The 22,526-nt window shown below is 38.9% G+C and overlaps 1 protein-coding gene across 2 annotated transcripts in view; it reads left to right on the forward strand.

The window, feature by feature from the left end:
* Positions 1–22,526, forward strand: part of LOC124164191 (tyrosine-protein phosphatase non-receptor type 11-like) — a 1,101,414-nt gene that overhangs the window by 192,525 nt on the left and 886,363 nt on the right. The gene's annotated exons all lie outside the window — the stretch shown is intronic.

A 22,526-nucleotide genomic window follows, 5' to 3' on the forward strand; every position in this document is an offset into this window, starting at 1 on the left:
TGACTTTTTTCACCCCTACGTATTTCTTCTCTTTCACATCCTTCTTTACACTTTTCATATCTTTCCTTTGAGATCTTCCTTTTCTGTTCTTACCATACTCTTGTCCCTGGACGATTTTCCTCGTCGGGCCATAATCATGCCTCAAAATATGGTCACTAAGGCTATCCCGTCTTCTTGTTAAGGTTTTCATGAGGCTTCTCTTCTCTCCCACTCTTCTTAGAACTTCCTCGTTACTTACTCGATCGATCCATTTGATCCTCATTATTCTTCTGCAACACCACATTTCGAAGGCCTCTATTCTTGCTTTCTCCGCTGCTGTCATTGTCCATGCCTTACTTCCATATAGGATGTATCTTGTATGATGTTGGGCACGATATGGTGGGAGTTTTTAATATTATTAAAATAAGACATTGCAATATTTCCACTGAGTTTTATTATTACACAACGAGTTTCGTCGCTACAAACAACATTATCCAGATGTTTGATAATGTTGTTTGTAACGACGAAACGCGTTGTGTATAATAATAAAACTCAGTGGAAATATTGCAATGTCTTATTTTATTAAAATCTATATAGGAGTATTCCCTAAATGTAGGTTCAAATAAATTTTTTCCTTATTTCCATATTTAAGTTTCCCGCTCTTAGCAGGTCTTCTTAGGATTTTAGCACTCACTCGGTCGATTCATTTGATCTCATTATTCTTATGTGGCGCCACATTCGTGCATGTGATACGCCTGGAAAGTGTTAAATCATGCACAAGAGCAATGCATTGCCAAAAAAGTGTTTTCGTGGAGGAGAACTTGGTGGGGGCGGTAGCGAGCCCCGCCCAGCTTCTCCCCCACCGGTGGTGTGGGTATTGATTTTTTTCGCCGACACCCCCAGATCCCCACGCAGGGACAGAGGGGATGGGGGGTGGTTTTTTTTTGCAGGAAGGGGGTGGTGGAGTTGTTCAGGGGTGGTGGCAATGGGGTGGAACGGGGATGCCGAGGTAAAAACGTGGGGTCTACGAGGCAATAATGAGGACGTTATCAGTACATGTTTTTTGGGGGTTATCTATTCGAATGCTCCTTCGAGGAATGAGAATTTGAGTTCAAAGCCTCCCTTGCTACTAACCTGACAAATTGTATAATTAAATGTAAATAAATTTGTAATACACATATATTTATTAATGAACAAACTAGTTTTGGCGTGGCACGTCATCATCTGGTACATATACTTCTACATCATACCCTGCGAGCCACCTCTAGGGTGTTTGGCAGGGGGTGATCAATCACCAGCATGCAGCATGCAATTGGACTCCCGCATCCACACCACTCGGTTCAAAAAACGTCACGCATACTAACAAATTGTAATACCACATGCTGTTATAAATATAAATAAAATTGAGAAACATGCCATATAGCATACATAAGTTAGTAGACTACACTGCAAGTCTAATCTTCTCTAATATAATCTATTTATGAGTTCTAACGCTGCCGTTATAACCTCTTATTGATCGTGGAAAAAAAGACATTCTGAATCTGTCTGTTCTACAGTCTATCTCTCTTACTTTATTTATATGATCTGATATTCCGTAGTATGTTGGCGTTCGTAAGATATATCTACCTTCGTTAGAAAAGACAACGCTCTTGAATATAAACATCCGCACATGTGCACCGAAGACATGCAAATATACCAGATGCGAGTATACCGGATGATAATATACCACGTCGAAATCTAGGTCGTGCATTATTAAATTTATGTGAAATTACATATTTTTTTTAGATTTCATTATGACAAGTCGAGTCCATGATGTCACGCACGAGATAACGAATTATAACTCAACTTATGCAATATTTTTTACGTTGAAGGCAAAGTTTAATTTCTTTGGCTATGATGGGGTTGTGAGGTGAATTTGACTATCTGTGAAATAGTGCCTATTAGCTCAAATTGACTATTACGCACACTTCTACCAGATTACGCCTGACGAATGTAACTATGTTCCAAGAGAGCTTACGCTATATACTCGCAAACGCCTTCGGGCGGTGGCTTCGATGGTTAATGGAATCTTCTTGGGATTTCTATCGGTTCAGGCTATCCATTATCGCTTGTGTTTCGTCACACGACTGGTTTATCCTCTTCAGGACTGAAGCACACTCTTTCTTTGAATGATTGTCAATGGCACAATCTTCTGGCCTTCGTCAAGTGTTATTCTTTGTATGTTTTCATGTACCCTCTTCTCAATAGCGGTCAAGTTATCGTGTACTACTCTGTTGCATCTTGGTATTATTAAGTAATCTGGGAGCCTCCCTTTCCTTCCAGTACTGCCTTCTTCAGTTCACTGTAAGGCCTACTCCCTTTCATTCTATCTAAAAATCCTATTATCTGCCTTCACCTCCCTCGTTTACCTAACATTATACCCTCTAACACCATTTTTTACGTCTCCTTCCCGCTAAGTACTCCCATCCATACATTCTGTCTCCACCTTATCTCATCTAAAAGTTGCCTCTCCTCACCCTCCATGTCCAGCACTTCGTCCTTTCTCCTCCTCTCTGTTCATTTCGCCTTCTCCATTCTTCTACATACCCGCGTCTCGAATGCGTCTATTAGTAGGTGAACTAATTTAGAAAAACCCAGGTCAACATCTCTCTGCGATTTACCGAGGAACATGTTTTGATATTAGAGAAGAATCAGCGTTTGATCGTCTTGGAGAATGAAATTTTAATGAGCCAAACGTCACTATGCTTAAGCAGTAAAGCAATCAAATATAATTATACCAGTCCAGGCATTAGCACCAAAGGATTTCTTTCAAGTTGTGGGTAGAAATAATCAAAAAGTGTGATTTCCGTTTTAAAATTTTAAACACCACCCGGACAGTTGCGTAGACAGGGGGCGGGTCCGGGGGGTCTAGACCCTTCCCCGAAACATAAAAACACAATTAATTTCCGTCATAAAAGAAAAAAAAATGTTGAAAATTCATGAATGTACACAATATTTATTTGCGAAATGAAGTTTTTTCGATTATGAAGTGTTAAAATTAGTTAAAAACCCATTACTTATTACCGTCTTTTTCATAAATTTCCCCCCCTGATTTTGGACCCCCCTCCCGACCGAAATCGCTGGCAACGCCACTGTACCCGGGATTTCAACTTGTCATATTCAGGTGAACTTTTTGAGCATTACGTGTTTAAACGGTGGTCGTGATTAATATTTTAAAGGGTAATTTGCAACTTTTCTTTTCTTCCACTATGAAAAGAAGTCCTCGTAATTATCCTGAAATTATTCGATTTTTTGTAAGTTGTAGATATTATTATTCTTGCTGGAATTATTTTATTATTAAATTAAAAATTTTCTAATGGCATTTTTCATGCTTGATGTGGTAGAAATGCGATATATCCCCGGTAAAATATAAACAACGAATTATAATTTCCTCACTTTAATGTATAACTCCACTACTGTTGACTATTTAAATATGAATGTTGTTGAATTTATCATGCTGCGTATAATTTACCCATTGTTTGTTGATGTGTTGTTAATATTTTATTCATAATGAAATATAAAAAAATTGGCCGCAAATTTAGTTGTATTCTTAGTAAAATATAAACAACAAATAGTAATTTCCACATTTTATTATATAACTCCGCTACTGTTGATTATTCCATCATGAACACATATTTTATGGTAAAATAATTTTCCTCGATGATTCAATTGCATATATTTTCTTTTTTAACTTCCCTGCTTTATTCAATAAGCGTCAAATCAGTCATAAAATCTAAATTTTGCGTGGGAGAACGCGGTAGTCGGTTAGACTCTTGGAAATGCGTTTGACAATTTCCTCGTCTGCAGTTTTTAGAGCGTTTTATTGTTCACAGCGTGCAGTAGCCCCTCTATTTCTGCTTGAATTTCTATCTCAAACTCCTTTTTCTGCCTTGAAAATTATTTTCATTTCGCGCATGCATTGTTAGACTCGTTTTTTAAATAAAATTCGGCGTAGCGAAAATATAATTTTCGTATTTCTCGTAAGTTCTCGTAATCTAGAATTACTCGTCGTTCCCTCGTTAATTGTTAATCGCGGAACCCCGTATAATGTATGCTTATGTATTATGCGTGTCCGCTTGGAGAATAATTTTAATTCCTCCCAACATCTGATGGAGCGGAGAAATTAATGCATCGCATACAACTGCGCGTTTCGTCATTAATGCAAATGTGATGCGAGCCCCGTATCCTCCGTCGTATTCCGTAGCGTTTTGGATTAGTTGGCCCCGTTTTTGCTCATGGAATGCTAATTAGGATATATACGTGCTGTATTTCCTGGAACATACGAATTGTTGTAACACGTAGTGCGTTCCCTTCACATGCTATCACGTCTGCATTGCACGCCTTACGAGTAGATGTGTGCGTGGGGAATGAAAAATGTCGCTTGAGATCTCAGGGCGACTTTATGAATGCGGAATTAGGTATCAAGTTGCTTTGTGTCTCATAAAGTCACCTTTATAATAGGGGCTATACGAAATTAAGAGCATTCATGGCCCCATCTTGACCTGTCACATTCTGTCATTATACACGCTTTTTATTATTTTGCTTCGTCTATTTTGTTTCCACTGTCGGATCCCGGTATAGGGACAAAGGGGGGGGGGCGAGGCTAAGATTACGATTCTATCCAGCGTAAATTGTATACTCAAAGGGGGCCAAAGAAATTGGTGAGTGATGATTTTCACGCAATATCCAAAAGAACCAAAAAAAGATCCAAATCTAATCAGCTTAATTTTCCGAGTGAAGAAAATTGTGTATTTTTTACTTTTAACTGAATTATTTTTTTACTTTTAACTTAATTTCATACTGTTTTTAGAGATTTCGTGTTTTTATCGCATTTAATTTTTTTAGCATTTTAACCATCCAATCGATTCGATCAGAGTTGCTCTAGAAATTTCATCAGATAAGATCCTAACTAACGCCCTCGATTCAGAAAATTTTAAAACTATTTTTATATCAGTTAATTCATTAAGGCACAGTGGAACAAAGTTTCAAAGGTTTGATTGTTGAACATTGTGTTGAGAGAGGGGCTAAGGGAAATTATAATTCCACAAGGGACCAAAGAACAATGCGAAATAGTGGGTATTTGGTATCATTCGTACTCATTACATGCGGGGAAATTAACATTGGCGATCATAAGAAAGTCCATTGGCCCGTGAACTCACCGCGTCATGACAGGATTTCGTTTCATGTGTGATCGTTTTAAGTGAGTTTTACTGTATTTCTACCCACATCGGAAGGAGCCCTATCACCTTTGAAGAAGCGACCGGAAGGGGTCGCGAAACGTCGGGAGATAACCTGAACTACGCGGCAATACCTGAAAACGTTTATTTTATCATAAAGTGAATTCGGAATCAAGCGAATCGATTATTAGCACTTTCGGAAAGTCTTCTTCTAAATTCTTTTATAAGGTTTCTCCTGTCTTTCATTCTTCTATTTAACTTTTTGTGGAAAATTACGGGAGGTTTTTATTCATATGTTGGGCTTCCAACTGATAAAGCAACGATTCATGTCCTCCACAGCTCTACCCTACATGGATTGAGGATCTTTCTTTCACAGAGGACACACGTTTTACCGCGTGCTGGACCAATTTGCGCATCTCTTCTTTTATCTTTTCAATTTCGTATCGTCCGTCATCCCCTGACGATATTATTTCAGGTCAGTAGATCCTCCTACTTCAGCATTTACGTCCCACCGTTTGTCCATTAAGACTTTGTTTTACACTACCTTCATTGATAAATGGTTGAGTCTCTGCCGAGTGATTTAAGTGTACAGGGGTTAGCGGCGTTAATAACTTCAATGTAATGGTAATGTTATTATTATAGTATTCTAACGATTAAGGTAGGTTTCCATAGAGTACTAAAGAAGTGATCTGGGAGCCTCCCTTTCCTTCCAGCGCTGCCTTCTTCAATTCACTGTAAGGCCTACTCCCCTTCAATCTATCCAAAAATCCTATTCTTTTACATTCCCTCCCTCGTTTCCCCAACATTCTACCCTCTAAAACCATTTTCAACATCCCCTCCCCTCTAAGTATTCGCTCCATCCATACATTCTGTCTCCTCCGTACCTCATCTAAAAGCTGCCTCTCCTCGCCAAATATATCCAGCCCTTCGTCGTTCCTTTTCCATTTCACCTTCTCCATTCTTCTCCTTAATGATAATATAATAATATTAATTAATAATATTACTATAATTATGTTATTAACCTCCGATAAGTTATTAACCTAATACTAATTAGGTTAATAACTTAACGGAGTCACCCGCATTTGCACAAACTGTGCCAAAAATTCACAGAAAAATCGAGGCGACACTCACCTCTGGAAATTTAAGGACTCTACCGGACAAGGTCGTATATGACTGCTGAGCGTGCGATGCCACAATCAGTATTAAATCGTAAACATAGCGCCACAGCCGAGGAGCAAAGCCCGAACTTTGAACACATTGTGGTGTTCGCTCGTGACTAATTTAAGTATACCGGGACTTGCCACGGTGATAACTTTTACGGGAGTCATCCGCAATTCGTCAAATTGTGCGAAAAATCCACAGAGGAAAAAATCATTCGCCTTGACCGGGGTTCGAAACCGTACTTGGGAGATCCGGGTTCTGATCGGGTCAAGGCGAGTGATTTTTTTTCTACTGTGTGCGTCAAAAGGTATTTTCAATAATTCGTAGATATTTTCAGTCTTCTACAATTTCTTCAATTATATTTTTCATTTCTTTGCCGTTGCCATTAATGGCGTCAAAAGATTTCTTTGTATTGTAAGAGGTTTATGAGTTCATCTCCGCTCCTGTATGTCGTACAAATCCACGACAGCGTGTCACTAGATGCTCATGCGACTATTTCTGATTTTTTCAATCATCTTGCACTTACCGTAATTCGATTACGTCGGTGTTAAATGCAGACGCAGCATTCTTTGTCTTATGCTGTTCATCCAATTTCATGGGTTCAGAGTTTTGGCGCTGTCTCTCTTAGTGGGTATTTGGTGTTCTTTTTTTATTTTTCTCTATCATGCAGCCTGGAGAATTTCATAAAGCCCTTCTATTTCCGGCTTCTTATCGTGCAGCTCCGCAAAGAGGTATTCGCGTCAATGGATTACGCAATTTATGTGTGGAACCATAATTGATTCTTATAGGACATATTTTTTATCATAATTTCTTTTTATCTATCAATAATTAATTATTTGTAATATTTTCTCTATCATGCACCCAGGAGAATTTCATAAACATCTTGTATTTCCCTGTTCTCATCGTGCTACTCAGCTAAAAAGTGATTTGCGTCAATTGGAAATAGAATGGGAAACAATTACGTGATGATTGGAACCATAATTGATCACTATAGGATATATTTTGATCATCATCTCTAAATTGGGGCGTATATTCACCTCAAAGGAAACGAACGGGACTGTTTTGAGAAAACGAGTGGGATTTTCTGTTTCTTTTTAATTGGCGGAATTATACGTGCGTTGAATCACATCAGTCATGCCATCTCAGCTCATCAATACCGTAGAAGCATGAATGTAGGCACATTTTACAAATTTTAGTTTGTTTCACAAGGGAAGGGACCCAATTTTCATTACTACATCCTTTTCATACCTTGAAATATGGTAGAAAAGGAACTTTTCCAGAGCTGTTTTCCTGGCTCCAGCGTATAATAGGTCCTAGTTTTCGAGATATCGTCGGCAGAAAACACAGGATAAAACTAGATGTGGGAGGATGGGGAGGTATGTAGGGCCGGTGCACTGAAGCCGACTAACTGCAGTGAACGTTGCCTTGGGTTTTTCAATCTGAGGAAGACCCAACCCCTCCCCTTCCGCCCTCTCAATCTCCCCCTACCTCCACTGCCCCCCCACTCCTTCTGGTTTATGTGTCAGGTATTTTAGATGATGCACCAAATTACCCCTCGCCTGAGGATGACGCGAAGCGTCCAAACCATCGTAATGTACTAATAAAACTATTCAGTGGAAAAACAAAGTTTAATTTTTCATTCAAAACAAGACTTTAACAAATGCCGTATTTCGATGTTATCTCTTAGTCTTCCGTGGTTCTTAATTAGATGACCTCTTCATCTTCATTAGATATAATCCTCTCCATCTTTCGGGTTCTCGCCCCGTTATTTGTCACAGGGTGACAGCAGTTTCGCCGTGATTCCACCAGGGGTCTTCGACCTGAATCCCGGAAAACTGTTGTCACCCCAAGGCAAATAATGCGGCAAGAACCTTTAAGATGGAGAGATTGTTAATGCCGTGATTTCGTTTGAGAATTTGCTGTTTACATGTTTACAATGAAGAAGTAACGGTGGCATTTTCATTTTATAAATCAGAGGCGATGTAAGGAATAGAATACTTGATTAAATACGTACACTGTATGAGACTAAGTCCTAAAATTGTCAAACCAAGATGGCGGAATTCTGACCTCGCTTAAAACTCGAATACAACGCTTTCTGATATTTACAAACCTCTTTGGGCCGCCGAGAGTTGCCCGATGACAGGCAGAAAGGGTTGGGGGCAAGGTTGCCAGGTAAGAAAAGGAAAATCCCACCTCACATGCAATCAAAAGCCTTGCCTTAAGAAAGGAGATGGAAGGGACGTCGATAGTGAAGGACCCAAAGGAGGAATCCCTTGTTTTGGTAATTCGAAGAAAGGGCTTATTTTGGCAGTTCTGGCTTGTTTCGGTGCTTCATATGCATGTGACAACGTTGCATGACTAGGCGAGGGTGTGACGTGCGTTTGGGGGACAGCAATTGGCTGCAAACCGTGCTGGTGCAGGGCTTGTACGCGCCTCCTTTTGAACTGTCAACGGACAACTCGTCGGCTAAACTGTAACGCTCTCCGTCCGATTCCTCCGAACTCGAGCGCGCCTGCCATCTGTCGGGATGCTCAGAAGTTACACTAAAAAACCCTCTCATTTCGATTCTCCATGTTTCACTAAGGCCTCGTTCAGATTACGATTGTTCCAACAATCGTTGGAACAATCGTGCATTCACACGACGATGGTTAAAACCTGTGCTGCCCTCCAGTGCTGAAATCTCAAGAGAACGAGAAAGTGAGGGTTAGCAAAGCTGTTGAGGTAAGCAGGGTCAAGATATTACTTTGTTCAACGTGTATTCAACGAATAATTTTTCACCCGCCTGTATTCTTCCTAGATTGGGCAAATGTATGAAAAAATATAGAGCGATAGGAGCTTCACGCATCCTTCTCTTGTCGCTTCCTTTTCCGGTTTCGCAGCGCCTAACCATCATTAAGTGGCAAGGTTGGGAACTACGTGAACTATTGTCCGGACTTGCATCACTCAACTAGTTCTGTCAACCATCGTTAGGATGATCGCTGGGACAATCGTAATCTTAATGGGGTATAAGTTACATCCTGTGTTCATCTCTAGGCTGCGGGTATCTAGTCATGAATATCAATTTGATAGTGTATTGAAAATTTTCTAGTCAGGGTAATTATTGGCTATGAGAAAATAAGGTTTACAGTGAATGATGAGTTTTAGGATATATTTTGTAGAATCTTTTTATACCCATTTAAGAACTGTTTTGTTCTTTTCTGCACGTCGAACACTTTTATTGATGGAAAATACCGAAAAAAAACTTCAAATATCCTTTTTCACTGCAAAATAACCAATATTAATTACAGATTTGGTTAAACTGTATGATTACTATGATGGAGAAAGAGAACATTTTTGAAAACATGATAATGTCAGCTGATAGGTGAATAAATGTTTGATATAGGTGATTTTTGATATGAAATAGGTGATTTTACACCAAGGGCAAGAAAAGTAAAATACGACGACATTTGGAGAAAAATTTAGAAAAACGCACTTATTTCAAGCTATATCCCATTCCATTGAAGTTATCAAGCAAAATATAAATATAAATTTTTGCATGAATATTTTGTGAGAATACTCGAAGCAACATTAACCCTCTTCGCCTCCAAAACCAAAAAAACTCTGTAGTTAGTAAATATGCCTTTATGGTTCCAATGTAGAAAATCTGGCCCGAATTTGGGAAATCCGGGTTCGAAAACCGGTCAAGGTAAATGTTTGCTTCTCTGTGGAATTTCAACATTGATAGCTGTTCCGTTAAATTCGCGGCAGTGCTCAACTGAGGTTAAACACGTGCCTCTTTGACGCACATTTCTTCCATCAGGATCCCATTTGCTTTGATCATTCGGTCGAATCGATTGGGCGTGGGCGAAGGAATCAAATCGAATTAATTGGATCCGCGGAGGAGACATCTCAAACGGTGGCCCTGCCCTTAAGGAATCCGTTTGTATACATCTGCATCCAAATAAAATTTCCGCCCTTTCACCGAATTCTAGTGGTGTACGTGGGGTTTTGCCGGTTTCACTCACGTCTGGGACGAATGTCGGACCGTAGGAAAAAAGTTCCAGAGAAATATTACTTACAGTTATGTTTTCTTTTTTTATGTAATTAATGTTTTCACGTACAGCCGTGACGCCAATTTATAGTGATGAGTTTTAACAATAACATAAATTAGACATAAAAGATACAGTGTCCGGCGTGATACGGTGGAAATCTTTGATATTCAGCTTATTAAAAACACTTGTCTGTTTCTTACTCTTTTATTTTCACCGACCATGGTTTCGGCAACTTGTGCCAATATCAAGGCTAATGGTACCTTCATAATAGCACAAGTTGCCGAAACCATGGTCGGTGAAAATAAAAGAGTGTGGAAACAGACAAGTGTTTTTAATAAGCTGAATGAATTAGACATTATACAATAGCAATATAAAAACTTACAAAGAAATAACCAGTAGAGAAAGGAAAACATCCAATTGGCAGGCAGATGGGACAAAGCTTCTGCGGTGAATTCCTTGCATGACATGTAAAAAGGATTGATGGAAGGAGGGAGCGAATTTAGAAGGCTGCTGCATGCTCACTAACAAATGTAAACTTGAAATATCACTTTGACAAGCCTTAATGAGGAAATTTCCTTAATGAATTAGACATTATACAATAGCAATATAAAAACTAACAAATGTTCATGCTTTATTTATGTCTAATGCCATAGAATACTATGTAAATATCCATTGCATACGTATTGGCAGCATTGGAAATAAAGTATTTATTCTGCTACTTGGGCTAACATTTGGTGGAAAATTCAACAGCAGTAAGGCTTGGCTATTGGCATTAATCACGTTTGGATCCAAGTACTTGCAGTCACGGTCATTTGAGAATGCCAACTTATCATCCTCCAGATCATCTAAAGATTTGGTCCACAAGGCTTCACGATATGTGGAAGTGAGTGTTCATGTTCTCAATTTGGTTAACTTTGTTATATTCCTGTGGAAAGGGCTGTAACCGACTTGGGTTACAGGCTTCTTGGTCTCAGAATTGTTCCTATTGAACCAGGCAGAAGACGAACAATTGGTTATTCTTACATGGCTAGAGAGCTGTTAAGGCATGGATTTGCAGAACTACTCGCCTTCATTCTTCCACTTGTTATTCCATTTACCATTATTTGAAAAGGAAGATCGGCAGTTTGTTTTTTACCAAAGAACCTGTGGAAGGCATGAATGCTTGCCTTGATAAGAACACTCTTTGCTCATTGCTCATTCATCTTGCACCATCACTATCGTAATTTTCCCCCTTTTCCTCACACCTCCCGATGAAATTTACTATTCTTTGTTATTTATTTTTAAATACTGTTGAATATTTTTTGTTCATTATTGGCTACGTTTCTTAATATTATTAAATTGTTTCTCCTGTTATTGTAGTCCTCTGTAATTGGCCTCGTGCCGTTTTTGGACTGGATTAAATAAATAAATAAATTGTGTGAAGAGCCTCCTATATTGCCGTATATTGACCGAAATTGACCGAATTCTACCCTTTAAAAAATTACCCAAGAAAATACTTTCTTACCCCTCGTGAAATCCCTTTCTGTTGTATTCAATTTGAGGTTCGTCTCCTAGTACCTATTATCTTCATGGTGAATTGGAGTCATTTCTTTATCCATCGGAGATGTAAGTATTTCTGTTACAGCATTTTTATTTGTTTGGCTTCCTGAAGGCTTTCGTGGGTTGTTGTGAGTGGGGATGATGCTCTAGCGTGCTTTGCGCCTTGTCTGTCGTATTTCATCGTTACTTCTTCGTTACCTTCCACCACCGAGATGATATTCTGAAGGGGAATGGTCCTGATAAGGACCTGTAATCAAGCACCGGATGAGAAATCATAACCGGCTATTCTCGCAATAATACCCTCTGTCGCTGGACCTTCGGATAAGATCTCACGCGTTCGAATCTATTGTGATATACGAGAGTGGAGAATCAGCTGAGCTTTCTAAACGGATTACCTTCTAGAACAGGGGTCTCCAATTTACTAGGCCACGAGGGCCACATTCCAAGTTCCGAATCGCCCCGCGGGCCGGATAGCAAATTTGCCGATGACTGAAGTTTTCGATTGTAACGTCTACTGAAGTATACGGTGGCGTATTTCTTATTTACGAACAATTGAAGGCGACTTTGACGTGTAGTACAGCGCTGCAATGCTGCTAGCGGCGTCTCACAGAGTTATACGAGCGAGAATCGCGCGCTACTTGAAACGAGTGTGCGGGCCGGATGAAAACCCTCCTCGGGCCGGATCCGGCCCGCGGGCCGTAGTTTGGAGACCCCTGTTCTAGAAGAACGTGTGGACCTTATATCTGTTAATAAACATTTAATATCTCACGTTAAATTATTCGTGAAAAAAATTAATCACAGTTCAATCCGGTTGACCATCCCGTACTTATTAAAGCCCTTTATTGTGCGTGGGAAAGACGAATTTCTGTGTTCATTCATTATTACTATACTATTATTTGGTCCTGTCGGACCTAAAAACTTAGTTAAGGTTCTAAGATTATGTTCTCTGTGTCTCACTGAAATATAACTGTTTTTAATTGCTCAATCTATCTAAACCCAGCACGTATCCTCTCGAGTCTTTTGCGGCTCCCAATGTAATTCGTACAAAAGCTTTGTAACGTTCTCTCTTCGCACGGAGCAGTTTTTGACGAATCGCAGAGCTTTCCAGGTCCGATATTACGGTAGATTTGTTGGGTTCCATTCGACCCTACCTTGACTGGGTGACTGCCTTTATTAATTATTGATTTTCATTAATTTACCCGATGGCAGTTAATACTCACGGGAAGGGAAACGAAGATCGTGCTTCCTATATCCCCTGGTGGACCACAGTCAAGGTCTTAAGTCCCATTAATGCCAAGCAAGTCCGCTTTAGCATCCACCGCCTGGCTCTAACCCGCACGACGTGCATAAACTAAAATGGACAAAACTAAAGGTGTTCCCAAATAATATTTTGGAGGCGAAATTTTGGAATTACGTTGAACAGATATAGTGTTTTTTTTACGTGCTGATCCTATATTTCAGAACGTGTTTCGTTTTTGGTCCGAAATCACATGAAAACATTGAAATATTAACACGCAATATCTCTCCAGAACCGGTCGTTTTTTGTGATAGATTACTTGCTTAATACTTATGCTAACATCTTGAAATTTTCAGGGAAAATGTGTACCTTGATAAATATGTTCCTTTATCTCAAATTTTCTCTCAGATTATTGTTTTGTAACAGTAAAGTATATATATACTGCATAAGTGTAAATACTCACACATGTAGCTTATAAAAATTGATTATACCTATAGACTTTTATCACTAAGTGGATATTCATTGCCCAAATTACAATATACAGGCATCCCCCGAGTTACGTATGTCTCGACTTACTTAAATCCGTACTTACGTAAGCGATAACCGTATTTCAAATGATTACGTTAATTTTCGAATGCGAGCGCGAAGAAGTAGATATTCGCTCGTACAACCTATGGTAGAAAAAATATCGAATAGTTATAGAGTTTTTTACGTGCTAAAAATAACAAAGTGACCCATTTTTGTCATTCCTCGAAGGAAATTTCATTAATTTCTGTAGAAAAATCGCTTATAAATCCCAAGTCAGCAATCAACGTGAAAATTTGCAGTTCTAGCGATGGATGTGGTGGCGTATGTGGTTGCGCTCATTCCTGTACGATACAACTTGTTATACAGCAATATCTGAAGCGCCAACGCAAAGGTTCGACTTACGTAAATTTCGACTTACGCATAGTCTGCCGGAACGCATCTCTTACGTAACTCGGGGGATGCCTGTAATATAAAATTGCTATACAACAAGGTAAAGTGCGCAATTTGGTTAAATATTAATGTCATAGATATTTAAAATATAAGTCCTCCTGGGCGAATTTCAATACTGTGACGTAAATTTTAAAGGTGTTAGACGTCACTGAACAGTCAAAATGCGACCTTTCGTAAGGAAAATTTGCCTTCTCTTTAATATATGGTCTCCCTTATTTTCCCTGAAAATTTCAAGGTGATAGCATTAAATTTGAACAAATAATCCCCTAGTATAGAAGACCGATAGTATAGGAGGTTATGCATCCTCTTGAGGCTATCCCGACCACGTCATCATTCACTCCGTGGCAACTCTTACACGTCCCTTTCTCTGACCAAAATAACAGGGAGCTCTGCGAAGCGTGAGTCCAATGCATATGTAATGAGACAAAGGACTCTGTAGCCAGATCCCAAATGTTAAGCGAGGTGTGTTTCCCTCTATGACGTATGTCCTTGCTCCTCAATTTGTAGGGAGGGAGAGTTGACGCGTTTGACCTTTCATAAATGAAGTGCCGCAGTCGCGGCTGCTTTTTTCCTCGTCTCGGCAAGGGATCACGCCACGCCCGTTTTTCTTCTTGTCTGCCTGCCGTCGGTGGCATTCGTAGTGGGTAACTCGCTCTTTTTGGAAGGGATCATGGACCACAAGATTTACAGTGACATACTGAAGCAAGATTGTTGGTTAGTACTGATTAAACGGGGGTGAGAAAAATATTTATATTTGAACAGGACAATAGGGTTGTTTTCTTCATCAAAGAAAACGAAAGGCATCGATTGCGATTCGTTACCCGCCATTGGTGTATACATATTATACTAATAATTTGGTTTTAGAAATCTCAGTTTAGACGAATGCTAATAGTAATTTTTGCCTCATTTGAAAAACGCCAGATTGGCGGCCATGCGATGCCACTCCACGTGACGTCACAGGGACCTAGATGCTATACGATTAGTCGGGAGTTTTCCATGGTCTGAGATTACCAATGCATGTATGAGGCACAGAGCTCAGGGAAACATGTCTTAATTGTCACCTATTAAAATTGCCTATTGTAGGAAAGTTTCCTTCGTTTGATAGGGTATTAATAATCCTTATTTAAGCCAAGCGCTACCTGCTAGTAGGGTACTCTGCTGCCTGCTAGCAGCATGCATCGTAGCGGGGTAGCGGCGCTCATAGCCTCGCAACAAGGTATTCTCACACAGCGGCAGCCGGAACCAGAATGACTCGACACGGGCTTTTCCCAGCATTCATACTTAGCCGTCGCGTTTTCGCGCGCTTGAATTTTTTAACTTTTCATTTAATCGCGAAAAAAAGATTTAAAAATCTAAAATTGTGAAATACGTACTCCAGGAGTAATTATCTTTCGATTTAGGCAATTAAAAAATAATAGGAAACCACCCTACTATCCAAAAACAATTCACAAACCTTTTCTTAACTGTGTGGTATTCCATTAAAAGGTCTCTTTGTATGTTAACTGTTACTTATATTTCTGCTTTTTTTGTTTTCTGGGTCGCTTTATGTAAAAAAAGCAGTGGTATAATAAGTAATAGTTAACTAACGCAGAAACCTTAATTAACCAAAACGCGCGGCTAAGAGTACAAAGCTGTGGATCGTGTATAACACATCCAAACAGTTGAAAACCCCTCCACAATCACTAGACCGGAGTCAGATAGCGCATCTGTGGTGTATTCTGGACACAAAAATTAAGGAAAGGCATATATCAAACAAGAATGACGTCAAGACTGCTTTGCTAGAAGAGTGGAACAAGTTAACCTCGATTGTCACGTCAAAATTCGTCCATTCAATCCCAAAAAGCATTAATACAGTCCTGTAAGCCAAAGCGAATGCCACAAAATACTGAAATTTACGTTCTTTGTTCCTTATGACTTCATTAAATACTTCAGGTGTCGTAATAGCGTTTGTGCGACACGGTTGAAGTGATTTTTTTTGTTTCAAGTTTTTAAAGTTTATTTTTTGTTGCTGTTGCTTCAGTTTATGCGTGAATAAAGAGAGTAAAGAACAAACTGACAATCATTTCAAGCAAGAAACAAACGCTCAAAAAGGGAAAATGGAAATTTTAGGCAGGAACAAGAGCTGTCCGAATACTTCTTGCACTCACTGCATTTACTGCAGGGCCCTGGAAAATCAAGAATTCGTCAAGGGTATTGTGGGCAGATTTTTGAATGTTAAAGCGAAAGTGGGGTGGTAGTTTAGTCGTCAGGCCACGCAGCCAACATTTGGTATCCAGCGTAGAAAGACTGAATCTGTGAACTTAATAAAATATAGTACAAAGCTGCGCCATTGCTAAAACTGTTACGACGGAATAGATAATCAATAGCTAATAATAAATAACCTTAAATAGCACTTAGCGTATTTACTGACTGATGTATCCATTTAATTATGAAATTCCCATGCAGCTAAAATTACGTGCAACTCAAGTACTAATTGCAGTAGGATTGTACCTCGTGAGGATTGGTCGATACTTATATGGTAATTTTACATTAAAATATTCAAACAGTCTGTGATTGAACCCTTAGGTTTATTTGGTTAGGTGGAGGTAGAGCTCTCTCTAGGCCTCATTCAGGGTAGAGGGTCATCTCGAACTTCGAGGGTTTTCGTTCTAATATCGAACATTTTAAATAATAAAATAAAATTCTTGAGGAGACTATGTTTGGTTCCTGTTTCCCAGTACTTTAAATATAATCCCAGTCCTGAATATGACAATTTGTTCGTGGAAAAATTGGCACGGTATTTATGTAAAATTCTATTGATCAAACCCGAAAGGATATTTTAAACATAACTATTAAGGTTATTGGTCAAGAAATACTTTTAAATTTAATGCTAAATATTGTTGGCTTTCTCAGTTGAAAGCAGAACTTTTAAATCGCAGTCCCATAAATATGGAATAAAATTTTTGCTATGGTCAGGTTTTTTGTTTTGGTGGTAAGATAGCCTAATAGGGTATTTCCTTCATCAAAGAAAACGAAAGTCATTGATTGCGATTCGTTATCCACCATTAGTGCATTCATAATATACAAATTATTTGGTTTTAGAAATCCCAGTTTAGACGAATGGCAATGGTCAATTTTATCCTCATTTGAAAAAGGCCACATTTGCGCCCATGCGATGCCCTCCACGTGACGTCACAGGGACCTAGTTTCTATACGAGTAGATAGGAGTTTTACATCGTCTGAGATTACCAATGCATGCATGAGGCACAGAGCTCAGGGAAACATGTCTTAGTAATCACCTATTAAAACTGGCTAAGGTCGGAAAGTTTTCTGTGTTTGATAAGGTATTAATAATCCTTATTTAAGCCAAGCGCTAACTGCTAGCATGGTACTCTGCTACCTGCTAGCATCCTGCGTCATATCAGCGCTCAAAGCCTCGCCCCAAGTCCACCTAACTTGCGGCAGCAGGAACCAGAACGACGTCACACGGAGTTATCCCGGCATTCATACTTAGTCGTCGCGTTTTCGCGCGCTTGAAAATTTTCACTTTTCATTCAATCGCGATAAATAGATATCGTCATTTAAAAATCTAAAAGAATGAAATACGCACTCCAGGAGTAATAATCTTTCAATTCAGGCAATAAAAAAATAATAGTAAACCACCCTATTGAGGTAGGCTATATAGAACCACACTATGAAAGGAAGTTGTTACCTGGGATTTGGTCATAAAAAGGCTTGTGTTTCAATTCCATCCCTCTGTAGCTGATCATTTTCCATGCCTCAGAGATAATCCCTGGTATACTCTGGCGTTATGACTTGATGAGAATGAGTGAGCCATAAAATGCTCCCTCAACTTTCTTGGCGGAATGTGCTTAAGGTTGAAGGGCTTTCAATCTTCAACGGCTTCATGGCTTAAAGAACTTAAAACGCCGCCAGTCAAGAATTTTAGTGTGGGAAATGGAGTTCATTCAATGAGAAATCAGGTAAACGTGCTTCCCCACTTTCTTATGGAGATCGTTGAGACAGAAGGAGCAATGTTAAAACAGAGAGAGCTGTTTTAAAAGTTTATGGAGCAAGAGTTATCGAGATTTCATTATCTTTCCTTGATGTTAGTTGGGTTATTTTCGGCCATTAAGGCTCAAATGTTTTCTCGTGAGTTCTTCCTTTAACAACCTCAAAAGTAAATTTTGGAAAATCAGATAACTCCTCTTATTTCATCGTATCCTTTTATTATTCACCTTTTCCTGAATCTTGTTAGTTGTTTTTTACTATTATGTGATGGGGAATCTCTCTCCTGTCATTGTCTTTCTCACAAGCAATTTTGATACCTACTCATTTACGTCATTTTATTGAATTTGCATCCTTATTTTATTATAATAAATTAAATATGATTAAAAAACGATACAGCCGCTCTTGATTTATAAATGGTGTAACTAAACTGCAAGTTCATTGATTGTTAGGCGGTACGAAGTACTCCGGATCAGCTATTAATTTTGTAAAACTATGTCTCAATATGTCAATGGTCAACTTGGAACATGCTCAGACTGATGTTGTTCTCCAATTCTGCCTATCAGGCTTATATATTAAGTCACCGTGTTTCTAATTAAGCATTTTAAATAGTTTTAATTACTTCAATTTCATCTTCATATTTTGAGGTTTGCATTAAATTAGCATGTAGTCATCGGTTAATTTTATTTTCTGTGCCATATCTATATCGCCCTGTCGGCATAAAACCCAGTAGCAATGTGGCTGAGGAAATTCACCCTAAGAATAAATAAAGATGAGCATAAACTTTTTAGCATGAGTAAGCACGTACCGGAAAGAATAGAAATAGAATCCAGCTATGGTATGGAAAAGTCTGTCGCCAAAATTAATCCCTTCGTTCATTTGGAAAGGAATTCTTTCGTTACATAAGACAACTGTTTCCCTTTACTAATCATTATCATAATGCTAAGATTGGTTTAACGCAGATCTCCGATAAAATCTCCCTGCTCTCTTCTCCATCTTTTCTCACATGCGTATTTCTTCTCTTTCTCATCCTCCTTCATCTGTTTCTTTTATATTTTATTCGAGGTCTTTCTTTTCCGTCTTTGCCATCCACTTTTCCGTAGATGATTGTCTACATCTGGTCATTATGCCTCCAAATATTGGCGATAAGGTTTCTTCATTTCCTGCTTAATATTTTCACGAGTCTTCTCGTCTACAGCGGATGCGTTGTAGTATGCTAATATAGATATCGATGAAATTTTAAGGATGTATAATACTAATGCGTGATATAATAAATCGGCAAAACAGCTAAGGAGCGAGAGGAATAGTAACACGAGACAAAATAATTACGGAAGATGTTTAAGAATGCGGTAAACACAGGTGGAAAACGAGGGGAAAAAAGCTCGTGCTCATTAATTATACCTTGGTCAATAATGAACCGGACGGAATGTGCGAAAAGTTTTTTTTCTCCCATTAATATTCAGGAGGAAAGGAGGACATTAGGAGGAAAGGAGAAAGGAAATGAACATTTAAGGCTCGGTGCAGATCTGTGAAGCCACCGGAGAAACTTACTGGATGTGGATAAAAAAAACTCTCTGTTACTCCTCCACCGTTGGTCTAGACTTTTTACCACTCCGCCTCTCTTTCTGGAGCACCTGAGTCCATGGTGGTGACATCTCACCTTTTACTGGAACAGGAAATTAATCCGGTGCGGACTAGAAGAGAAAAGGAAAGGAGGCAGGGTAGAAGAATTAAGCGAGAGATGGAGTGAGGGAAAATCCTCGCGATTATCAGGAATGCGTGAGATCTCGTAATTTCCGAGATCCGAGAGCCGTGCTCTGAAATAATTAAGAGAAAGTGAAAATGTTATACTGAGAAAGGCTCACTATTTAATGGGCTCGACCAGGTTTTCATAGCATCGATTCGTCTTCAGGTAACTAATAAAGATTACACCCTATATTTGTAATAGTATCGTTGCTCGGGTGGATTGGGTAAAGGTGAATATAATTGCTGTGACGAAAGTGAGAGGTTGGTAGTTATATTCCCGGTAATTGTTTGTAATTATCATCATCTCTTGGAAACTCGTAACAAAGCCCCGCATCATTAATATCCCGTACCCATGGACTGACTGCATCTGACTAAAATTAATTGCTTAAGTTCGAACTTTTACGATATATTATTGGTTATTTTGCTATTAGGGGCTGAGAGGAATCCTAAATTCCAAATATCATTGATATCGGGACAGCCGTTCTTGAGTCAACTAACGCTCTTGGGGTAACAAACACGAATTAAGTCTTTTTCATGCATACGTATACAGATTATTAAAATTGTTATTATATAAGATTTACCGGCTAAGGTGGATTCACAAAAATCATTTTGCAGGTTAACCTGGCCAGTTTCCCCTTCCAACCTAAACTTCCCTCTTTAATTCCCAATATGGCCTACTCCTTTTCAATCTATCTAAAAATCCTATTCTATTCCTTCCCCTCCCTCGTTTACCCAACATTCTTCCCTCTCATAAGGGATGTTATCGTTCGTGTTAGAGGGCAGAATCCCTCCACGATCATAATTCCTTATATCCCAACCTTATTAAGGGTGTTACAGGAGGAACTTGGATAACGTTTGATAAGTGATGTATATTTATTTTATATAGGAAAACACTGGGAACATAAATTATTCTACAAACATTACCTTGGTAGGAATATCAAGAGTTATATCATATTTCCCATAAATACATCCCTAATGATTAATAGCAAATAAATAGAAATGTTTTCTAGGCTTCTTTTTAAGATGTATAACATAAACTTAAGAAATATGGACTATAGGTATTAGAGTGAGGTTGAATGCTTGAATGCTCGTGGGAATATCCATTTGTGGTTTTACTTTGTGCTTCAGTTTTTCTTTACTTTCCCTTTTCGATCTTTGCTACGATCACCTATTGAATGATATTTTTTCGATGATAAGTGTTAATATTTATTTCTTTTTGTTTTCCAGGTGAGTGTTGCCCGTGTATATTTAACGTTCTTGAAGTTTGTGGAAGTGTTCCTGACCCTCCTATGCGGCAAGTCATTGGCATAAGATTTATATGATTAAAATCTAAATTCATTTATGTTTTCCTGTTCGTTGTGAAGACTTTAATAAATCCTAGGCGCAATTTTGTTACAGTATATCCTTTTTATTTTAAAACGTCTGGTGTTTTGACAACCCCTGCCACACGCCTTTTGAGGCGGCTTGCGGGGTAGTATGTAGATGTAGAAGTAGATTGAATAGACCACGCAATCAAAGTAATAATTAAATCCCATATTTATGGGACTGCTATTTAAAATTTCTGCTTTCAGTTGAGAAAACCTACGATATAAGCAATGGATATAATGACAGTGTTTCTTGACCACTAACCTTAATAGGTATGTTTACAATAACCATTCAGGTTTTGCCAATGATTCCACGATAAAATTGTCGTCTTCAGGGCTGATATTATATTTGAGGTACTGGGAAAGAGAAGCCCACCATTCTGTAGCCTCAAGAATTTTATTTTATTATTTATGATACATACTTGAAATTAAAACAAGAACCCTCGAAGTGCGAGGTGGCCTAGGTAAAGGAACTGTCCCCTATCCTGATTGCAAGAAATTCACACGCAAGATGTCTAGGGTGAGCTCTACCATAACCTAACCAAACTAACCTAATGGTTCAATCATAGACTAATTGAATCTTTTAATATAGGGTAATCGTTTATCGACCAATCCTCACGAGGGACAAACCTACTGCAATGTATGAGTTTCTCTTTAGTTCAGCTAAATGGCTTCAGCTTCAAAATGTCTTTTTTCCCACGATCAATAAGAGACTATAGCGGCAGCGTTAGAACTCACATATAGATTACATGACTTGTAGTTTAGCTTATGTAACAATATTATTAAAATAGAGTTGAACCCTTAACCCTTTCTGTGCTGTCAACGTAAAATGCTGCCAAAATCTGCTACGGGCGTACAGACAGCGTTTCGCAGATGTTAAGCGAATTAGGCTGGGAGCCGCTGGAGACTCGGAGGCTGCGCGCTAGGCTTAGATTGTTTGAACAATTGAGAATGGATATCTTCAAGAGCGACACGAAGAACATAATATTAGAGCCACGCTATATTTCCAGGTCCGATAGAAGCGATAAATTAAGAGAGATGTTTTACCGAACGGATAGGTATGGGAATTCGTTTTTCCCCCGAACCATAAAGGACTTTAATAAATTCTAATCCCAACTTCGTTAGAGCACTTTATTTTCTTTAATGCTGTAAACGGCTAGTGTCCTAACACCCCCTGCCACACGCCTTTTAGGCTGCTTGCGGGGTATTATGTAGGTGTAGACCCCACTAAAGGTCAAAGCTCTATATTCAACATGTATTCCATGTAAAGGCTAAATTGCCTGTTATT

Source organism: Ischnura elegans, chromosome 8 (genome assembly GCF_921293095.1).
Source record: "Ischnura elegans chromosome 8, ioIscEleg1.1, whole genome shotgun sequence".
Classification (NCBI taxonomy): domain Eukaryota; kingdom Metazoa; phylum Arthropoda; class Insecta; order Odonata; family Coenagrionidae; genus Ischnura; species Ischnura elegans.